Below are 19,880 nucleotides of genomic sequence, written 5' to 3' on the forward strand. Positions count from 1 at the left end.
CCACTGAAGGTGTTCATGGGGACCAATGCCTGCCCCTACCTTGTTCTTACCACTTGCCTCCACTTTGCCAAGGGATTGGCCTTCTTCAAATGCAGCCCGTCCTGAGGAGCCTTTTGACATGAACTCCCTGGTATGTGATGTGGTCGATGATGGGGCCAAAACCCCAAAGGCCAGATCTGCCACAGTTCTCTGAAGGTCTTCAATCATTTTCATCAGCTCAGAAGTAGTGGGTTCATGGGTTTGAGATAATTGGGGTTCAGATGCACCCATCATGCATAAGTCCATGCTTTCCAGGATAAACACCTCATGCTTGGGTAGATGGGCTGGGGTGATGTATACACTGGGGTCGTAAGGGATGGCCAGTATGTGGATCAGATTGAGATGTGGATGAGGTACTTGGTCATCGGGGGCTGAAGGTGGAGCTATCGTCCGGTTGTCGATGAGATTTTGGACCTCATGACGAAGGCGGTAGCAACGGTCAGTGCCATGACCGCGCTGCTGATGGTATATACAGTACTTGGAGGGATTATGTCTGGCTGGAAGTGGGTCAGGCAGAGGTTGAGGATCGAGGGGTTTGAGATGCCCTCTTTCCATCAAGGCTTTTAGTGCGCTAGTCAGGCTCATATAGAGGGGAGTGAAAGTTCTGCCCTGAGCTCGGGCTGGGTCGGCTGTTTGTAGGCTTGGTTTGGCAAAAGGGTTGGCTGTGGCGACTGCATTGATCTTGGTGGGTTTGGGAATGAGGCTACTACCAGCATTGGTACTCCCTGCAATCGCCCTCCTTGTCGGTTCACTTGTTCTGGGAATGATCCCGCTGTTGAACGCATTCTCGACCTGAACCCCCAGTTCATGCAAACTTTTGAAAGTGAATAGTGGAGCGACTATCAACTTTTTCAACATATCATGCTCGAGGTTTCGCACCATCATTTGCACTTGATCCCTGTCAGAAGGGCGATCTGTTATCTGTGCTGCCTTTGCCCTCCACCTCGCAACAAATTCCACAAAAGGCTCTGTTAGGTTCTGGCGGGTTGTTTCAAGCTCTTGCATGGTCATTTCAACTTGGGTATTGTAGGAACACTGATCAACAAAGGCCTCAGCCAATTCTTCCCAGTCTCGCTTCACTTTATCTTCCAACTTAGCGTACCAAGTGGATGCTACACCCGACAGGGTTCTTCCATACAGAGAGAGTTTCTGTGGCTTAGTCAGACCCATCGGCTTCAGGACATCCAAGAAAAGTCGGATATGTACCATTGGATCTCCAGACCCGTCGAAACGATCAATATATGGCATTTTGAATCTGTCTGGGAGCCGTACTGCAGACTCAGTGTGCCCATCCTTAATGTCGGGAATCGAATTAAGGCCCTGTGCCTTTTTGAAGCGCTTTTCAAGGTTTGCAATTTTTACTGCAGTCGGATTGAGCTCATCAAGGGAATAAAGCCTCTCATTAGGCTGTACCAGGGGTTTGAGCACCTGAGCTTGAGTCAACCTTTCTCGAGGATTCGGACACTGCAAATCTTCAACTGGCGGAAGTGGGTCAAAGTTTGGCTGGGGTCCCAAAGCTGGATGTGAGGCAGATGCCCCAGATGGACGCGACATTTCAATACTGGTCTCAGCCTGCATGGCAGTTCCCTGATTTAACGCTGCTACCACGGCCACAAATTCTTCCAAACCCTGGGCCATCATGGTCTGCTGAGTCTGAACAAAGGTGATGTGACTGGCGACTGACGGATCAGATGAACCGGTGAGCCCTGACTGGCCTTTCTTTGCCTTGCCTCAGCGAAATAACACTGGTTGCCCTTGAATTGAATTTCTGACCTAACAAAGCCTATCAACACTAGTCCAATGTACCCCAAGGATATCAGAGCCTTTTGAAGCTATTGTTCCAGGACTACCCTAGCAAAAGAGAAAACAGACAGCATCTCAGCACAATTTCACTGGAACGGATTTGAGCATACTAGGATGACTGTGCCCTCTACTGAATTTTGCCCCAAAATTTTGCCTGCAAACTGATACCCTCAGGTAAAACTGATTCCCCAAATACTGATCGTGATGCCCATAGGCCTGACACTCAAACTTGCAAACTGGTATATGCGTTCCTGTAGAGATATACTCTAAAAGCACATAGCAAGTAAGAGAGAGCCAAAACACCCCTATGTTGGGGTAGGGTTTCCCTGTCCTATTTTGTCAGGAGCTAGGGTTTCACTACGCACGCAGCGGTTTCAAACAACCTATAATTGGGTAAGCAACCTGTCCTAACTTGGAATGGTCACTATGGATCCGAATATGCACTAGGTCGAATGGTCGAAAAGGGTGCCCCGGTAAAACCGGGGTTTGTGTTCCCATATTGTCAGAGCCCATAACCGATCAGCCTTATGTTCATGCCATGACAAGACAAGCCTCCGGCAAATCGTTCAGGAATGGCAGATGGCAAACATGGTGTCCTAGGCGCACCAATGCACATGCAATGCAAAGAGACATATAACTGAAATCAAAAAAGGATATCACGAGTTCGAGTCAAGCTCTCTAAATCCCCAGCAGAGTTGCCAGAAACTGTAGACGCGCCCGCGTGGGACCCCGCTACAGTTCGAACTCGATTTGTGTCACGGTTCTTAATCTTGAACCAAAGAGTCCAAATCCGGCAAATTGTTTTGAGAAAACAAATTTTGAAAGAAGTGCCAAACATGGACTGCTTTGCCAGATACAGAGTCGCCACCTAAATATTTTATTTTGGGGGAATTTAGGAAACCCTGACTCGGTGCCAAAGGCCACGTGTCTGTCATCACCAAAGTTGCCTCGGCTCGGGAACTTGGGTACGATTGGGGAAGGTCAGCTATGAGCACCCCCTCTCGCCCGATCCGAAGATCGGCCTCTACTAACCATAATATCCAATTTTGAAAACGTTATGTGTTCTTATTCCATTTATTAGCCTAGAATTACTATGTTATGCGCGCAGCAAACAAGTATAGACCAAATCACCTAAATTGGAACAAAACATTGCATGTTCATTTTGAAGATGGTTTGCTACTCGCAAGTAGGCTAAAATGCAAGTTTTGCCACCCTTGAGTGGGCTTTTAGAAAAGATGGTTTTGCCACTATCTAGTGGGCTTAAAACTCATAGTTTCAATGCATTATCCCAATTTAGTTAATTCAACCTCCACCCACAGGCACTTAAGCAGTTATATCACATAAGCATCTAGCCTCATGGTAATCATACTATTATGGCAACACTCACACGCATGCAAGGATGCTAAAACATAAATGCTCATCGAGTACTCCAAGCCAAAACAGAAACTAGTTAGTAATCACATGCATGATCCTAGTTCAAGTTAAGATGGCTAATGCAACACATGCAAAATGCAACTAAGATAGGCTCGGCTATCCTAAACGTGGCATGTGAAATGCTGCAATTAACAAGTACTCAACTTTGGAATTGAAATACAAGTGCAGTTAGCATGATGTGCCGAGCCCGGTGCATGCAAGACGAATGTATGAATGCACGCATGCATAGCATAAGGTATGCTAAATTAAACATGTCCTAATACTAACCATCAAAGCAGGTAAGTAAAAGGGAGAAAGAAGTGGGGATTGGAAGACATGCACACACGCACCCACACTTATTACAAATACGCCCTCACTCGGAGGGACCGAATAAATATTACAGTCCAAATAATAAATACATTAATTATTACAGAATTTCTACTTAATTAATAGGAAGAATACAAAAAAAAGGAGAAAGGTGGCCACAGCTTCCGCCTCGAGATGCGCAAATGATGCATGCTCGATCCTGCCTCGTCCGGAAAGCCCGCACCATACCATTGCTGCCTCTATTTTTTCTGCCTTGCTTCTCTGAAAAATGCCAAAATTCTGGGACAGGTTCCTTGCACACTGCAGAATACCACCGGCTGGAGGAAATGTCCACCGGCAGTGTATAACTTCCATCGGCTGCTGATTGGGTCATCGGCCATTCACCAATGGCCGATCGACACTGAATTATGCCGGTCGGCAGAGGATTCCTGCAGAGGACAGTTTTGACAGCAACAGAGGACAGACAGTGTATGGCATGGGATTTCAAGCACATGTGAGCATGGACACACTCCCTATCATGTAATGGACTCACTCCCTATCATGTAATGGACTCAAGGGAGCATGGCCCTCGACCCTCGGGCCACCAATCACGCATTTCGATGCATGATGGCCAAAGAGTCAAGTATGCATTTCAATGTCAAATGCAATGCACACAAAACATACAAGGGACCCAACCTCAATCATGGTTGGTCAAGAGGCGAGGCAATGCACAACAATGCACATGCGACCTAAGCATGCAAGCAAACGTACAAACATGCAATACAATTACATGGCACACACAATGCTAACAACATAACATGCACAACGCATTGAAACATGGCATACACAATGCAAGATGGACTTATACCAATGTGAGTGGACCTCAGCCGCACTCACATCAGTGGCCATTAGATGAAAACAAGACAACTCGAAATGCGTGCACGCGTGCACCCAAATCGAGGACCGACCCTCAGGCACCGAAATGCCACTCTAATGAGACATGGCAAAGACATGGAATATGATATGCAAACATGTGAAAATCAGTAGCAAAATGAGGGGGGCAAAACAGCCCCAAAACAAGGCGAAATGACACCCGATGCATGGAATTTCTCCCGAAATGCAAAACTAGGTACATGAAATGACTTACAGCTATACAAAGCATGCATAATTGGTACATGGAATGAAAATACAGAAGTAAGGAAGCCCCAAAATAAGCATTTTTATAGTTCAAGGCATGGCAAAACAGTAAGCACAAGTGGGACTAAATTATCATACAAAAATGGCTCTGCAAGGGAGGCAATGAAGCAAGTGGTAGATGCAAAACCCAAAAAGAAAAAGACTCTTCTACAACACTGAAGAGGGACCAAAAATATGACTACTTAAAGTTTATGGAAACCCCCAAAACAATATACAAGTATGCTCAAAATGCCATGCAAGGTAGGGCCCAAAAGTGGTCAAAACACAAAGTATACAAAACATTCATCAAATGGCCAAAGACCCTTAATGAAACATGACAAGGGGGTCAAAATATTTCCACTTTCAGTTCGGACCAAGGTCCAAAAATAGAAGAAAAATAGGCTAAAAAAACATGCAAAATGAGGCAAAAACATGGATTTCAAAGAAAGTAGCACATGGGGTATCTAAACAGTGATGAAGAAGGGCTCAAAATAAGCCTATCTACAGTTTACATCATGCTCCAAAACAGATCACACATAGGCCAAAAATACTATGCAAGATTATGGCATACAAAGGGGTAATGAAGCAAGTTCAAGATGGAGTTCCCAAACAGGGTAAGACCCTTAATGAAACAGAAAAATGAGCTCAAAAAAATGATATTTACAGTTATGGTCGGAGCTCAAAACAGCAAGCAAAAGGGGCTAAGAAAACTTGCAAAAATGAGCTAGGAAGAGGGAGAAATCAACTCAGCCTTGAAGACCAATCCTTTTCTACCTCTTGGACCATGAAAAGCTGCCTCCTAGCCTCTGAGAAGGCCCTCCAAGCTGCTGGAATGGTGTGGTGGTGTGGTGCTAATGGGTGTAGTGCAAATAGGCCAAGAACAAGGGTTTTTGAACACTCTAACACACCCAAATGTAGAGAGAGAGAGAGATATAGAAAGAGAGGGTGATATATATGTTATATGTATGTATTAGGTCTGATTTTTCTGAACCAAAACAATGGAGAAGGAGGCTTTTTTATATAGGCAAAGGGAAGGGCTTGAAGCTTATAAGACAAGCTAAAAAGAAAGGGTCAAGGGGGGGCAAAGGGGGCAAGGCTTATTAAGGAAGCCAAGCTGGGGGTGCAAGCTTCTTGAGGAAGCCAAGACAAGGGATCAAAGCTTCCTCAAGAAGCCTTGAGCAAAGGGTGCAAAAAGAGGGGTCAAAGGTGGTCAAAGGTGCAAAATAGCCACACCTGTGCATGGGGGGACAGGTCTATGCACTCCAGCTGGCACAGGTGGCATGCACCATGCTTGAGGGATGAAAAAGGGTCATATCGGCCATGAAAGGAGGTCATCGGCAAAATAAATGGCCGGTCGGCACAATATATTGCCGACCTGCAATTTATATTGGCCGGTCGGATAAATGGAGTGCCGATGGGTGGCTGATAAGGTCAAAAAGTGCCAGTGGATGTCCAGATTGAAGCTCCGAAAGTTATCTTTCCAATGGCGCAAACCTTGCATTAAAATTCCTCCTGTGGAAAAAGTTATGCCCATTTTGGTGAAGCCGCGCAGATTCGATCCAACCGGGATGATGTCCAACTTCAGCTGCTCATATCTCCCCCACCCGGACTTGGCTTTAAGAGATTCTTGAGTGCAAAATGAAGCCCCGGAAGTAAGCTTTCCGACGGTAGTGGCCCCATAGCTAAACTCCAAGGGCGTGTTTGATTGGGGGGATTGGAGGGGGGGACTATCCACTATTTGGATTACAATCCAAATAGTGTTCCTTATCCGCCGTTTGATTTTTTTTTAGTCCGCCGGACATGGAGTCCGGCCGGACTCCATGTCCCCCATATGGGGGACTATTGTGTCCTAGGGGGGGTGGGATAGAATGTGGGGGACTATTCACTGTTGGGATTAGATGCGAAAATGACCATTTTGGCCCTCTACTATTTAATTATGTATTATATTTAATAAAATTCAATAAAATTTAAATGTCTCAATTTAAAAATAAAATAATTTTATTTAACTTTTTATTGATGTTTTATTTATTTAAATTTTTAAAATAATTTTTTATAGATATTTTATTGATGTTTTATTTTAAAATTTATTTCATTTCATTATTTAAATTTTAATATGTGTTTTATTTAAAATTTATTTAAAATTTTAATTAAAAAAATAATATAAATTTTTTATACAGGTTATACAGTATTTTATTAAATCAAATTTAGTGGTTATTTATTTATTTAATTGTGTAAAAAAATAAATTTATTTAATTGTGTAAATAAACAAACACAGTAAAGTTTTGCATGTAAAAAAAATAATGATTTGTTATATAGTAATGATTTAAAACAAATTTTATTGATATTTTATTTATTTATTTATTTAATTTAAAAAAAATGAATTTATTTAATTAAAAATAATTAAAATATTAAAGATATGTTTAATATTGCTATTACTTAGTAAACAATTGAAAAAGGGTAAAATAGTCTTTTGTTCATTTATCCTATCCAGTCCGTCCAACCAAACGTTGGATTCACTGAAAATAGTCCTATCCAGACATCTAATCCCATGAAAAAACAAAAACAGGATACATATCCAATCCGACCAAATAGTCTGGGGGATTCACAGTCCCAGGACTCAAGTCCGATGGATTCTAATCCCCCCTTTTCTAGTCCGTCGAATCAAACACACCCCAAGTGTACAGACAGATAAGCCCGATTCAGCGAGGGCTGCTCGACTCGCTTCTACCCGGATTCATGCCGAACTTCTCCCAAACTAGTTTTCTCATCTCCTTTCCTCTCTTCTTCAACTGCAAACCCCTAAACAAAGTGTTTTGAAGGATTTGCCTTTCTCATTGCCGAAGAAACTGAACATTTGCCCTGCACACCTTTCTCCACCAAGTAAAACATCAGTAACGCCCAAGTCTTATGGGCTGTCAAAAATGGGGTGTCTACAGCGACACAACCTCCATCCACTGGCATTCATACAGTTATATCAAGTAAGCAAGTAGCCACATGGTAGGATGCTTAAACATAATAAGAAAAACGCACACTAGCGGGATGCTAAAGCATAAAAACTTACATATTTACCGATGTCCCTCGAATAGCTACAAAACAAAGTTATTAAAACATGCATGATCTTATATACAAAATCCTAATGCAATTCACTCATAAGATGCAACTAAAGATTCGAGTTCTAAGATATGATATGTGAATCATCTCAATAACATGAGGTAGCGCATATAATCACATAGGAATTGATTAAATCCACAAATGCAAACTTCGCCGAATCAAGATGCATGAAACATAAATGCAAAGCATGGATATAACGACAAAAAATAAAATAAAATAAACATGATGCATATTTACAAATAAGGAAAGCAAGTAAAAGAACGGGATAGAAAGAAGTGGGGCGAGAAATTATTACAAAACTTTGAATAAATTATTACAAATCAAATTAGAGGGGGGGGGGGTGAGGAGAATATTACAACAAAATAAAAACCTCACAATACACTCAAAATAAAATAAACAAAAGAAAATAAAGGTTCACGTGCCTTGGAAACCACCGGAAGTTGGTTAACATCGGAAGACAACGCCGTCTTGTCCAAAAGAAGCTAACCGGCCGGCCAAATAGGTTGGCCGACCAACTAGGCCTAGCAAAACTTGTCTTATTGCAAAACCAAGAAAAGAAATAAACAATAAATATGTATGTGGCTCAACTAACCACTACCGGTTAGATTAAAAACAAGAAAACAAATATAAAATAAAAAAGGTGCAAACTTATAACAAAACTAACATAAATCTAAAACAAAAAAACAAATATAAGGTAGAACATGCAAGATTACAACAAAACTAATATGAGACTAATACAAGAAAAATATAAGCTAGGAAATATAAGATTACAACATAATTATTATGAAACTAAAGCAAGAAAACAAATATAAGATAGAACATGCAAGATTACAACAAAACTAACATGAACCTAAAAAAAAAAAATATATGTGGTAGAACATACAAAATTACAACAAAACTAATATGAGACTAATACGAGAAGAATGTAAGCTAGGAAATGTAAGATTACAACATACTTACTATGAAACTAAAACAAAAAACAAAAATAAGATAGAACATGCAAGATTACAACACAACTAACATGAACCTAAAATAAAAAAAGCAAATATGAGGTAGAACATGCAAGATTACAACAAAACTAATATGAGACTAATATAAAAAAAATATAAGCTAGGAAATGCAAGATTACAACACAATTACTATGAAACTAAAACAAGAAAGAAAATATAAGATAACACATGCAAGATTACAACATGAACTTAAAACAAGAAAACAAATATGAGGTAGAACATGCAAGATTACAACAAAACTAATATGAAATTAAAGCAGGTGAACAAAAACAAATAAATAAATAATTATGGTTAAACAAGCCACTTAGATTACAACAACACACTATGAAATATAAAGTAAGAAAATAAATATGAGATAAACAAACCACTTGGATTATAACAAAACACTATGAAATAAGAAGCAAGAAAATAAATGTGAGATAGAAAATATAAGAAAATGAAAGACTAGAAATTCACATTCCAAAGAAAGATTGAACTTTTTGATTTCCAAACTTCCTCTTGATCACCCTTAAGTTTAGGAAGTGTGTTCTCAATCCTCAATTTGAAACTAGAATGGAACTCTAGGTATGTATAGTGGAAAAGTGGCTAACTCTCTTATTTTTTCTCACTTTCAACAACACTCACTCTTTCCTTTGATTAATCACTACTGAAATTTAGTTATTTCAGAATTTTTGGAGGAGTTTTGGGTGTAGGAAAGATGGAATTTCAGTTTGTATGGAAGGTATGGGGTGTATATGGAAGATATGAGTATTTTTGGCTCAAAAACTCAATTTTTCTCTCTTTTTTCACTATTTTCTCACTCTTTTCTCTTCAATTTCGTGGTCCTCCCTCTCTTACAATATGCTCATTCTATATAGGTAATGAGGGAGAGTGAAGGTCAAAAAGAAGGTGGGAGACAAGATAGGAAACAAGAATGTGATAAAGGGCAAATTTTCAAAGTGGTTGCATGGGATACTCCTTTATGGATGCAAACAAAATCTCTTTTTGACAACGGGGGATGATTAGGTATGTATCTGGTGATATATGGGTTGGCCAATAAGGTAGGGGAGTGTCCCACACACAAGAAAAAAATGCAAAAAATACACCTTTGCCTGCTAGTTTGAAATGGTAAAATATTATTTGAGGGGAAATATAACACAAGGCAAAGCTTTGGTAGAGTGGTTAAGGTGTTGGGTGTGGAGTCTTAGGTTGGGGGTTCAAACCCCTTCACTAGCATTCCTTAAATTCATTTTTTTGGATAAAGACAAGTCAACGCCATGTCATCAGCAAGGACCAATCCAGTCAACGCCATGTCAGCAAGACCGCCACGTCAGCGTCCCAGTCAGCATTGACAAAATATTCTACATATGGACGAAATATTCCATGAGTTTACAATTTGGCCTAGAAGTTTCAAATAATTATGCTGTAACCTAGATTTCGGGACAATTTTTCAGTGAGGCCCCCGGAAGTGCAGAGAAGGTTGATCCTAGCTAACTGAACCATTCTGGATGCAGTCATCATAGGGTAATCAAAAGAAAATGCCCAAGTCTTAGGGCCAGTCAAAATGGGGTGTCTACAGCCCCGAAATAATTACAATGTACCCATCTCATAACAGCCGATAAGTGGCAACATACATGAATTGTTAGGCTTTCATTAATCAGAGTTTGATATACAAAAGGTAACATATGCGATATACATTCATAAAAAGTACATCCTGAATCTACAACATGTGTTATAAGATTGAGAAACGAAACGGAAGCTAAACAGATAATCGTATGCCCTAAAGGTTTAAATCTTTCCAAGTCAATACTTGGGTACATCAAAAATGAGTCTTAAGCTCGATATATATAAAGCCTTAAGCTTGTACAAAAAAAAAAAAAAAAAAAAAAACAACAACAACAACAACAATAACAACACCGAGCCTTTAGCTCCACAATCCTCCCAAGCTAAGTCCTTGGTGGAGGCATGTCACTAGCACCTGAAAGTGGTTTTCCCATATAGGGTGAACCAAAGCCCCGTAGAAATTATCCAACCCAATATATGAATCTTAACAAAGATATAAGAGTGAAATGCATCAGCAATGCTCATGTCAAAACGTTTTATCTTTCTTTCCCAAAACTAGGCCATGCTCAGTTTATATCACAACTCCAAATTCATACAAGGGGGAAATCTCAAACCGGTATAACTTTTCATGGATATTTCATTTGTAGGAAACTGTCAAACGGAACCCATGTAAATGTAGCCTATACAAGCGCTACTATTGCCATTTTACGAATATTTCATCTGCGGGAATCGACACCCATGTATAAGTTCTTTTTTTGAGACTTCCACCCTGGACACACATGCCAACTTAGTTTGGTGATACACACATCTTTCCAACTTTCACCAATTTTTCTCAAAATCACATACATTTGCAATGTATTAAATGAGCAACAATATTCAATGCACATGGATGAGAAATTAATTTCAACTCACCTAATCCTCATGCAATTTCTACAACAATCATAGCTATCCTCCACCAATGGCCCAAAACAGATATTTCTAAACACATAAAATCTCCAATACAAATAAACTTTCCAAATTTCAAGGTGAAGTGATAATACATATCAAACTCCACCATCTATATCAATACCCACCCAATTTCATATTTTTAACATCAATTCCATTTATTTATACAAAATAAATATTTGAGCCATTTAGGGTAAAAGCCATTTTCCTTCCAAAACTAATTCCAAGTATCAAAATCAATGGTTTGATCAAATCTTAACCTTATTTCCATCCCTACAACCATTTTCAATACTTCCATTTGAAAACCCGTCTTTTGATTTTAAACCAAAACCCTAGGTTTGTTCAAAATCCTCCAAAATCACAAGATTGTTTCACAAAAACAAATAGCTAAGTTAAAAATCATAAAAAAATGTAGAGAATCCCTACCTCAAAACTAGAAGACGAGATAAGCACGAATGAAGTTGAAACCCAACTCTATTCGGATGAAAACGAAACTCTAGGTGAGTTCTACTTTTTTAACAAAGGGAGTAGGTTAGAGAAATGAGTAGATCTTGGTGTATTTGTAGAGAGAAAGGAGCTCTAGATTTAGGGTTTTGAAATGTTTTAGAGAGAGAGAGAGATGAAAAATAATGTACAAAATGACTTTTACGAACTGATATACGCACAGTCTGCTTGAGCATAAGAAGTGACGCTTGAGCGTTTAGACACAAAAATGATTATCTCTTGAGCGCAAGAAGTGACGCTCGAACACCAAGACACAATGAAAAAGGGCGTCACCACTTGAGCTCAGGAAGTGTCACTTGAGCGTAGAATATACACTCGCAGTAGTTTTATAGACAGAAGACCATCGCTCGAGTGTAAGAATGGCCACTCGAGCGCACAACTGCTCGAGCATAGGAAACACCGCTCGAGTGTAGAATACACTCTCCTAGTAGTTTTGCAGGCCTGCAAACGTACTGAGAGTTCACAAGTTCGCTTGAGCGCAAGAAGTGATGCTCGAGCGTAAGAGCAAAATTCTAGGCAACAAAGTTTTTGAAAAACAATGTACCAACCTGTTCCAAACACAACCAATACATCCCGATAGCCAAACTCAAAGAGGGAAAAGAGGAATAAGACAAGAACAACCATACAAAACCAAGAAACCCGAATCCAGAATATCACACGAGTTGGGTCTTAAACCAGAATCGCTATAAACTCCCATCCTTAAGGAATTTCGTTTATGAAATTACAAATCATGCTTTAAAATCATGTTTAAACCAATTACAATCTTGATAGTCAATCAATTCCAAAACCATGACCCATCCACCGGTCATTCGTTCTCATCAACATGATAAACAAATCCTCAATACTGAATATAATTTACATTTCCAAAACATATACAATGTTTATATTAAATCAACATAACAAAAGTTTCAATACATACTCAAACATTAACAAATAGGTTCAGATACTTCTCGCGGACTTCCAACTCACGTTCCCAATTTGCTTCCTCAACTCCGTGATGTCGCCACAATACCTTAACTAAGGGAATTGTCTTGCTTTGCAAGACTTGGTCTCGAGTATCCAAGACTCTCACAAGTCTCTCTCCATACGAGGCATCCTCATCTACCTCTAAGTCGGTCCAATCTAACACGTGCGATGGATCCGACTCATACTTCCAAAGCAGACAAATAGGGAACACATCATGAACCCCGGATAGTTGTAAAGGTAAGGCCAAATGATAATCTACCTTAACAATCCACTCAAGGATCTCAAAAGGTCCAATAAATCTAGGGGACAACTTCTCACTCTTCCTAAACCTCATCAAACCCCGCCTAGGTGATATCTTCAAGAAGACACAATCACCTACCTCAAAAGACAGTGGTCTCCTCCTACGGTTGGTATAACTTTTCTGGTGACTCTAGGCAGTAACCAACCTCTTACGGATAAGTGTAACTTTTTTCATCGTTTCCCGAACCAACTTTGGACCTAGCAACGGTGCATCACCCACCTCAGCCCAACACACAGGGGATTTATGTGGTCGGCCATACAAGGCCTCAAATAGTGCTTGCCAATACTCGACTGGAAGCTATTGTTATAGGAAAACTCCACTAAGGGAAAGTGCCTCACCCATGACCCCTTATAGTCAAGAACACAACCCTAAAGCATATCATCAAGAATCTGAATAGTACACTCGGACTGCCCGTTATTCTGAGGATGGTACACAATGCTAATATAAAGATCGGTAAGATAATCTACCAAGTCACTCACGCAGATAGATATAAAGTGCTCCAAATTGGTTAACCGGTCAGCTACCACCCAAATCGCATCACTACCCTGTTGAGTCATAGGAAAACCCATAACAAAATCTATCGTGACATGCTCTCACTTCCACTCTGCTATAGGCAAGGGTTGCAACAAACCCACTGACCTCTGATGTTCGGCCTTCACTTGTTGACAAGTAAGGCACCTCGATACAAACACGGCCACATCTTTTTCATTTCCCTCCACAAAAACTGGCGACTAAGGTCATGATACATCTTTGTGCCTTACGGATGCACTGCAAGGCATGAATGGTGAAACTCTCGGAGTACTTCTTCTCGGCAAGACCACGACACTTAAAGATGGTCACGGTATCTAACACTCGAATCGAGATACACATTCAGGCCTTTCTTTACCTTTCCACTGGAGATCTTCTCGCGAAGGGATTTTACCTCAAGGTCACCTCTCTGTGCTTCTATCACTCGGTTCACAAGTGTAGGTTATGCAACCACAGAAAACAAGGGGGTAGTGACACCACAGACTTGCCAAGATACAGTCAAACTCACCAATAACGCCCAACATTTCCCATTACTGAATGGCAATACTAGCTACACTACCAATGAATTTCCTACTTAAAGCATTGGCCACAACATTGGCCTTCCTCGGATGATAATGCAACTTAAATTCATAATCTTCTATAAACTCCATCCACTTCATCTACCTCAGATTCAAGTCTTTCTGTGTAAACATATATTTTAGACTCTTGTGATAAAAAAACACTTCAAACTTCTTGTCGTACAGATAATGCCTCCAAATCTTTAAGGCTAAGATTACCGCCGTTAACTCTAGGTCATGAGTAAGGTAGTTTCTCTCATGTGTTTTCAACTGTCGTGAGCTATAGGCTACTACCTTCCCCTCTTGCATCTAAGCACAACCCAAACCTTCCCGTGAAGCATCACAATACACTGAATAGCGAAATCCCTCTCAACACTAGAGCTGTGGTAAGTTTAACCTTAAGCTTTTGAAATGAATTTTCATAATTCTCACTCCACACAAATTTGATTCCTTTCCTCATCAGTCTAGTCAATGGTGAGGCTAATCTAGAGAAATCTTTCACAAAACAAAGGTAATACCCGGCCAACCCCAAGAAACTATGGCTCAAACGCATTCTTAGATTGTTCCCAATCTTTAACGGCTTCTATCTTGGATGAATCTGCAGTCACCCCTTCCTCGGATACCACATGGCCTAAGAATATTACTTCTCCTAACCAGAATTCACACTTCTCAAACTTAGCATATAGTTTGTCAGCTCTAAGAAACTCAAGAACTACTTGTAAGTGTTCTTCATGCTCCTCCTCAGAGGGTGAGTAAATCAAGATGTCATCAACAAGACGACCACAAAACGGTCTAGGAACTCATGGAAGATCCGATTTATCAAATCCATAAACACGGTTGGTGCAGTGGTTAGCTCAAAAGGCATCACTAGAAACTCATAATGGCCATACCGCGTACAAAATGCCGTCTTCTGGATATCCTCCTCCTTTACCCTCAACTACTGATAACCCGATCTTAGGTTTATCTTGGAAAAACAACAAAATCCTTTTAACTGATCAAACATATCATCTATATGAGGCATTGAGTACTTGTTCTTAACAGTTACCCGGTTCAGCTTCTGGTAATCAATACAAAGTCGTAACGCACCATCTTTCTTTTTGGTGAAGAAAGTCGGTGCTCCCTAAGGTGAAGTACTAGGGTGGATAAAACCATTCTCTATTAGTTCTTGGAGTCGAATCTTCAATTCACTCAACTTAGCAAGTGCAAACCTATACGGTGCCATAGAAATCAATACTGTGCCAAGCACTAAGTCAATAGAGAACTCAAACTCTCGATGAGGTGGTAAACTAATAAGATCCTAATGAAAGACATTCGGATATTCACAAACTACCCTTGATAGTTCAACTCGGACTTCATCACACTTATTACCCAAGAAGTTTGCAAGAAGACAACTATGCTCACTTCGACCACGCGGATCATACACTGGTGACAAGTCTCTATCAACTCTGTCCCCCATCAAATAAAAACAATCACTGCTCAAGGTATATACAGTAACCCTCTTACGGTAACAATCTATGATAGCCCAATACGATGACAACTAGTCCATACCCAATATAGCATCAAAACTCAACATGTTAATCAACACAAATACAAAAGGAAGTCGACGACTGGCAACCTCTATGTCACAACCCTAACACCCCTATTCCAAAACAAATCACCACCAATAGGTGACTCTACACTAAGAGGAGATGCTAATAGAGCCAACTCTAACCCCAAAGCCGATGCAAATGCAGACGAGATAAATGAATGCGATGCACCCGTATCAATCAACACATTAGCAATGGAATTGCAAAATAAAAAAGTACATCTCACTACCAAAGGCGCTGGTACTAGGTCTGGAGCGGTACTAACATACACATGCCTTGTAGGTCTCTGCTCTACCTTCTCACCTTTCGGAGCATAAGCCTGATGCACTGATTGAGCCAAAGAAGCTCCCTGATTGGCCCTTGAGGCCTAAGCTGATTGTGTAGGCTTGTGGCTTTGTGTTTGCCTCTAACCAGATGCACCGGATGTGCCACCTAACTGAGGGCAAAATCTCTTCATATGCCCTGCCTGCCCACATTGATAACAAGTAAGGGGCTGCCCTCTCCCTAACTCTGGCTCTAAAAATGAGCTAAAGATGATGTAGATCGCTGCCCTTCTCCTCTCTGCGGGCAAGCTGGAAACTTGTGGCCCAACTGACCACACTTAAAACATGTGAAATCTCCCTGACCACATTTCCCAGAACCTAACTCGGCACTGGAAAAGTGGACCTCAACTATGCTCCCTAAGGCTGCTGTGGAGTAGAACCCCTTTGCCTCTTATTGTCCCCCTAAACATCCCGACTCCTCTTGGAGCCCCTCATCTGTTCCTCCTCTATTTGCATCACGGTCTCAAGATGAGCCGCCAACTCTATAAGTCGTCCGTAATCTCTAATCATTGAACCAGCTAGCTTGAAAAGAAGCCCGGTCCTTAACCTTTTCTGAAACTCCACAAAGCGGAGTTCCTTTGTTGCCATTACCTCTGGTGTAAACCTAGATAGACTAGTAAATACAGCCTCAAACTCGGCCACCAGTGTGTTCAACTGCTTAAGTAGTGAGAACTGCTTCCTCAACTTCTCCCTAACAGTGGGAGGCAAAAACTTGTCCTGGAAGGCGTTGACAAAAGCCTCCCAAGTCAATCTAATGCGCCCACGCGTATAGTTCCATCACTGACCCACTTCTTCTTTTAGCTGGAAGGATGCTAGGGTCACTCTCAGTCTGTCGCCCTCGATGCCAAGTATCTCAAACGTCTTCACAATTTGCTCTAGCTACTCATCGGCCTTCAGTGGCTTCTTGGGATCACCCAAAAACTCGTTCGGGTTGGACCGAAAGAACTCTCGCTCCAAAGAGGACGGCCCCATCTCAGCAACATGGGCCTGGACTTGATTCCCAGCTCTGAGAATGTCCATGGATTCTCGCAATGCTCCAGTATTTCATGGGCTAAGGCACCCATGGCCTGCTGACCAACTGGTTCGGCCACATTAGCTTGACCAACTCCCTCATCCTGTATCGGCACCTCCTGCCGTCTAGGTCTACCATACCTACCACAATGACTACGTCCTGATATCTTAATAAAGGTAGCAAAAGAGATTAGCACATTTACAAATGTGCCAAAGCTAACTCACTCATGTTCCAATGTGGTGGACAACTGTAATTCACTCCACATACGCACGTAATCACATAAACACATACAAATTTTCTTCTTAGATAATGACCGTCCTGCTGTATTGCCAGAGTTCCAATTAGAAACATTAGTGATCAAGTGCTCTTCTAATAAGATTTCTAGAAACCCATAGACCCAATCAATATCTTAGAAATTAAATCCCATACCCATACAACCACATAAGCATGTTATCACATAGCATATCATATATACTAATATCTTTATCAAGCAAGACAAACCCATTATGGTAATAACCACTTCCCACATACCTAACGTATTCAAACCCAGTACGCTCTGATATCAAGTTGTCACGCCTCGAAATAATTACAATGTACATATCTCATAATAGCCGGTAAGTGGTAACATACATGAATTGTTAAGCTTTCATTAATCAGAGTTTGATATACAAAAGGTGACACATGTGATATACATTTATAAATAGTATATCATGAATCTATAGCCTGTGGTACAAGATTGAGAAAAGAAATTGAAGCTAAACAACTAATTGTATGCCCTAAAGGCTTACACCTTTCCAAATCAATGCTTGGGTACATCAAAAGTGAGTCTTAAGCTCAATACATATAAAGCCCTAGGCTCATACAAAATAAAAATAAAAAATAAAAAATAAAAAACAACACTGAGCCTTCAGCTCCACAATCCTCCCAAGCTAAGTCCTTGGTGGAGACATGTAACCAATGCCTAAAAATGGTTTTCCTATATAGGGTGAGCCAAAGACCAGTAGAAATAATCAAACACAATATATGAATTTGAACAAAGATATAAGGGTGAAATGCATATGCAATGCTCATATCAAAACGTTTTGTCTTTCTTTCCCAAAACTAGGCCATGTTCAGTTTATATCACAAGTCCAAATTCATGTTCTTTACAGTAGAAAACATAGGAGAAATCTCAAATCGGTACAACTTTTCATGGATATTTCATCCGTAGGAAACCGTCAAACGGCACCCATGTAAACGTAGCCTATACAAGTGCTACTATTTCCATTTTACGGATATTTTGTCTACGGGAATCGGCACCTACGTATACGTGCTTTTTTTGGGACTTTCACCCTAGACACATAAGCCAACTTAGCTTGGTGATACACACACCTTTCCTACTTTCATCCATTTTTCTCAAAATCACATACATTTGCAATGTATTAAATAAGCAACAATATTCAATGCACATGGATGAGAAATTAATTTCAATTCACCTAATTCTCATCCAATTTCTACAACAATCATAGCTATCCTCCACTGATAGCCCAAAACAGATATTTCTAAACACATATAAAATCTCCAATACAAATTAACTTTCCAAATTTCAAGGTGAAGTGATAATACATATCAAACTCCACCATCTATATCAATACCCACCCAATTTCATATTTCTAACATCAATTCCATTTATTTATACAAAATAAATATTTGAGCCATTTAGGGTAAAAGCCCTTTTCCTTCCAAAACCAATTCCAAGTATCAAAATCAATGGTTTGATCAAAACTCAACCTTATTTCCATCCCCACAACCATTTTCAATACTTTCATTTGAAAACTCGTCTTTTGATTTTAAACCGAAACCGTAGGTTTGTTCAAAATCCTCCAAAATCACAAGATTGTTTCATAAAAACAAATAGCTAAGTTAAAAATCATTAAAAAAAATGTATCGAATCCCTACCTCAAAACTAGAAGACAAGATAAGCACGGATGAAACTCGGATGAAGCCAAAACTCAACTCTATTCGGATGAAAATGAAGCTCTAGGTGAGCTCTACCTTTTTAACAAAGGGAGTAGGTTGGAGAAATGAGTAGATCTTGGTGTATTTGTAGAAAGAGAGCAAGTTCTAGAGAGAGGAGCTCTAGATTTAGGGTTTTGAAATGTTTCAGAGAGAGAAAGATGAAAAAGTGATGTAAATAGTGACTTTTATGAACTGATATACGCACAGTCCGCTCGAGCGCCAAGACCCAATGAAAAAGGGTATCACCGCTCATGCAGGAAGGTACGCTCGAGTGTAGAATACACACTCCCAGTAGTTTTACAGACAAAAGACCATCGCTTGAACATAAGAATGGCCACTCGAGCACACGACCGCTCAAGTGTGGAAAACACCGCTCGAGCATAGAATATACTCTTCTAGTAGTTTTGCAGGCTTGCAAAAGGACTAAGAGTTCACAAAGTCCGCTCAAGTGCAAGAAGTGATGCTCGTGCGTAAGAGCAAAATTCTGGGCAACAAGGTTTTTGAAAAACAATGCACCAACTTGTTCTAAACACAACCAACACATCCCGATAGCCAAACTCAATGAGGGAAAAGAGGAATAAGACAAGAACAACCATACAAAACCAAGAAACCCGAATCCAGAATGTCACATGGGTCTTAAACTAGAATCGTTATACATGAGCACCTATTGTTTGGTAGAGATGTAGTAATAAACTTTTATTCAAGAAAATAAATGGCAATGCATAGACAATTGTGTTTTTTTATTATTTATTTTAACATA

The sequence above is a fragment of the Camellia sinensis genome, chromosome 4 (assembly GCF_055761805.1).
Source record: "Camellia sinensis isolate YWXY chromosome 4, ASM5576180v1, whole genome shotgun sequence".
NCBI classification, from domain to species: domain Eukaryota; kingdom Viridiplantae; phylum Streptophyta; class Magnoliopsida; order Ericales; family Theaceae; genus Camellia; species Camellia sinensis.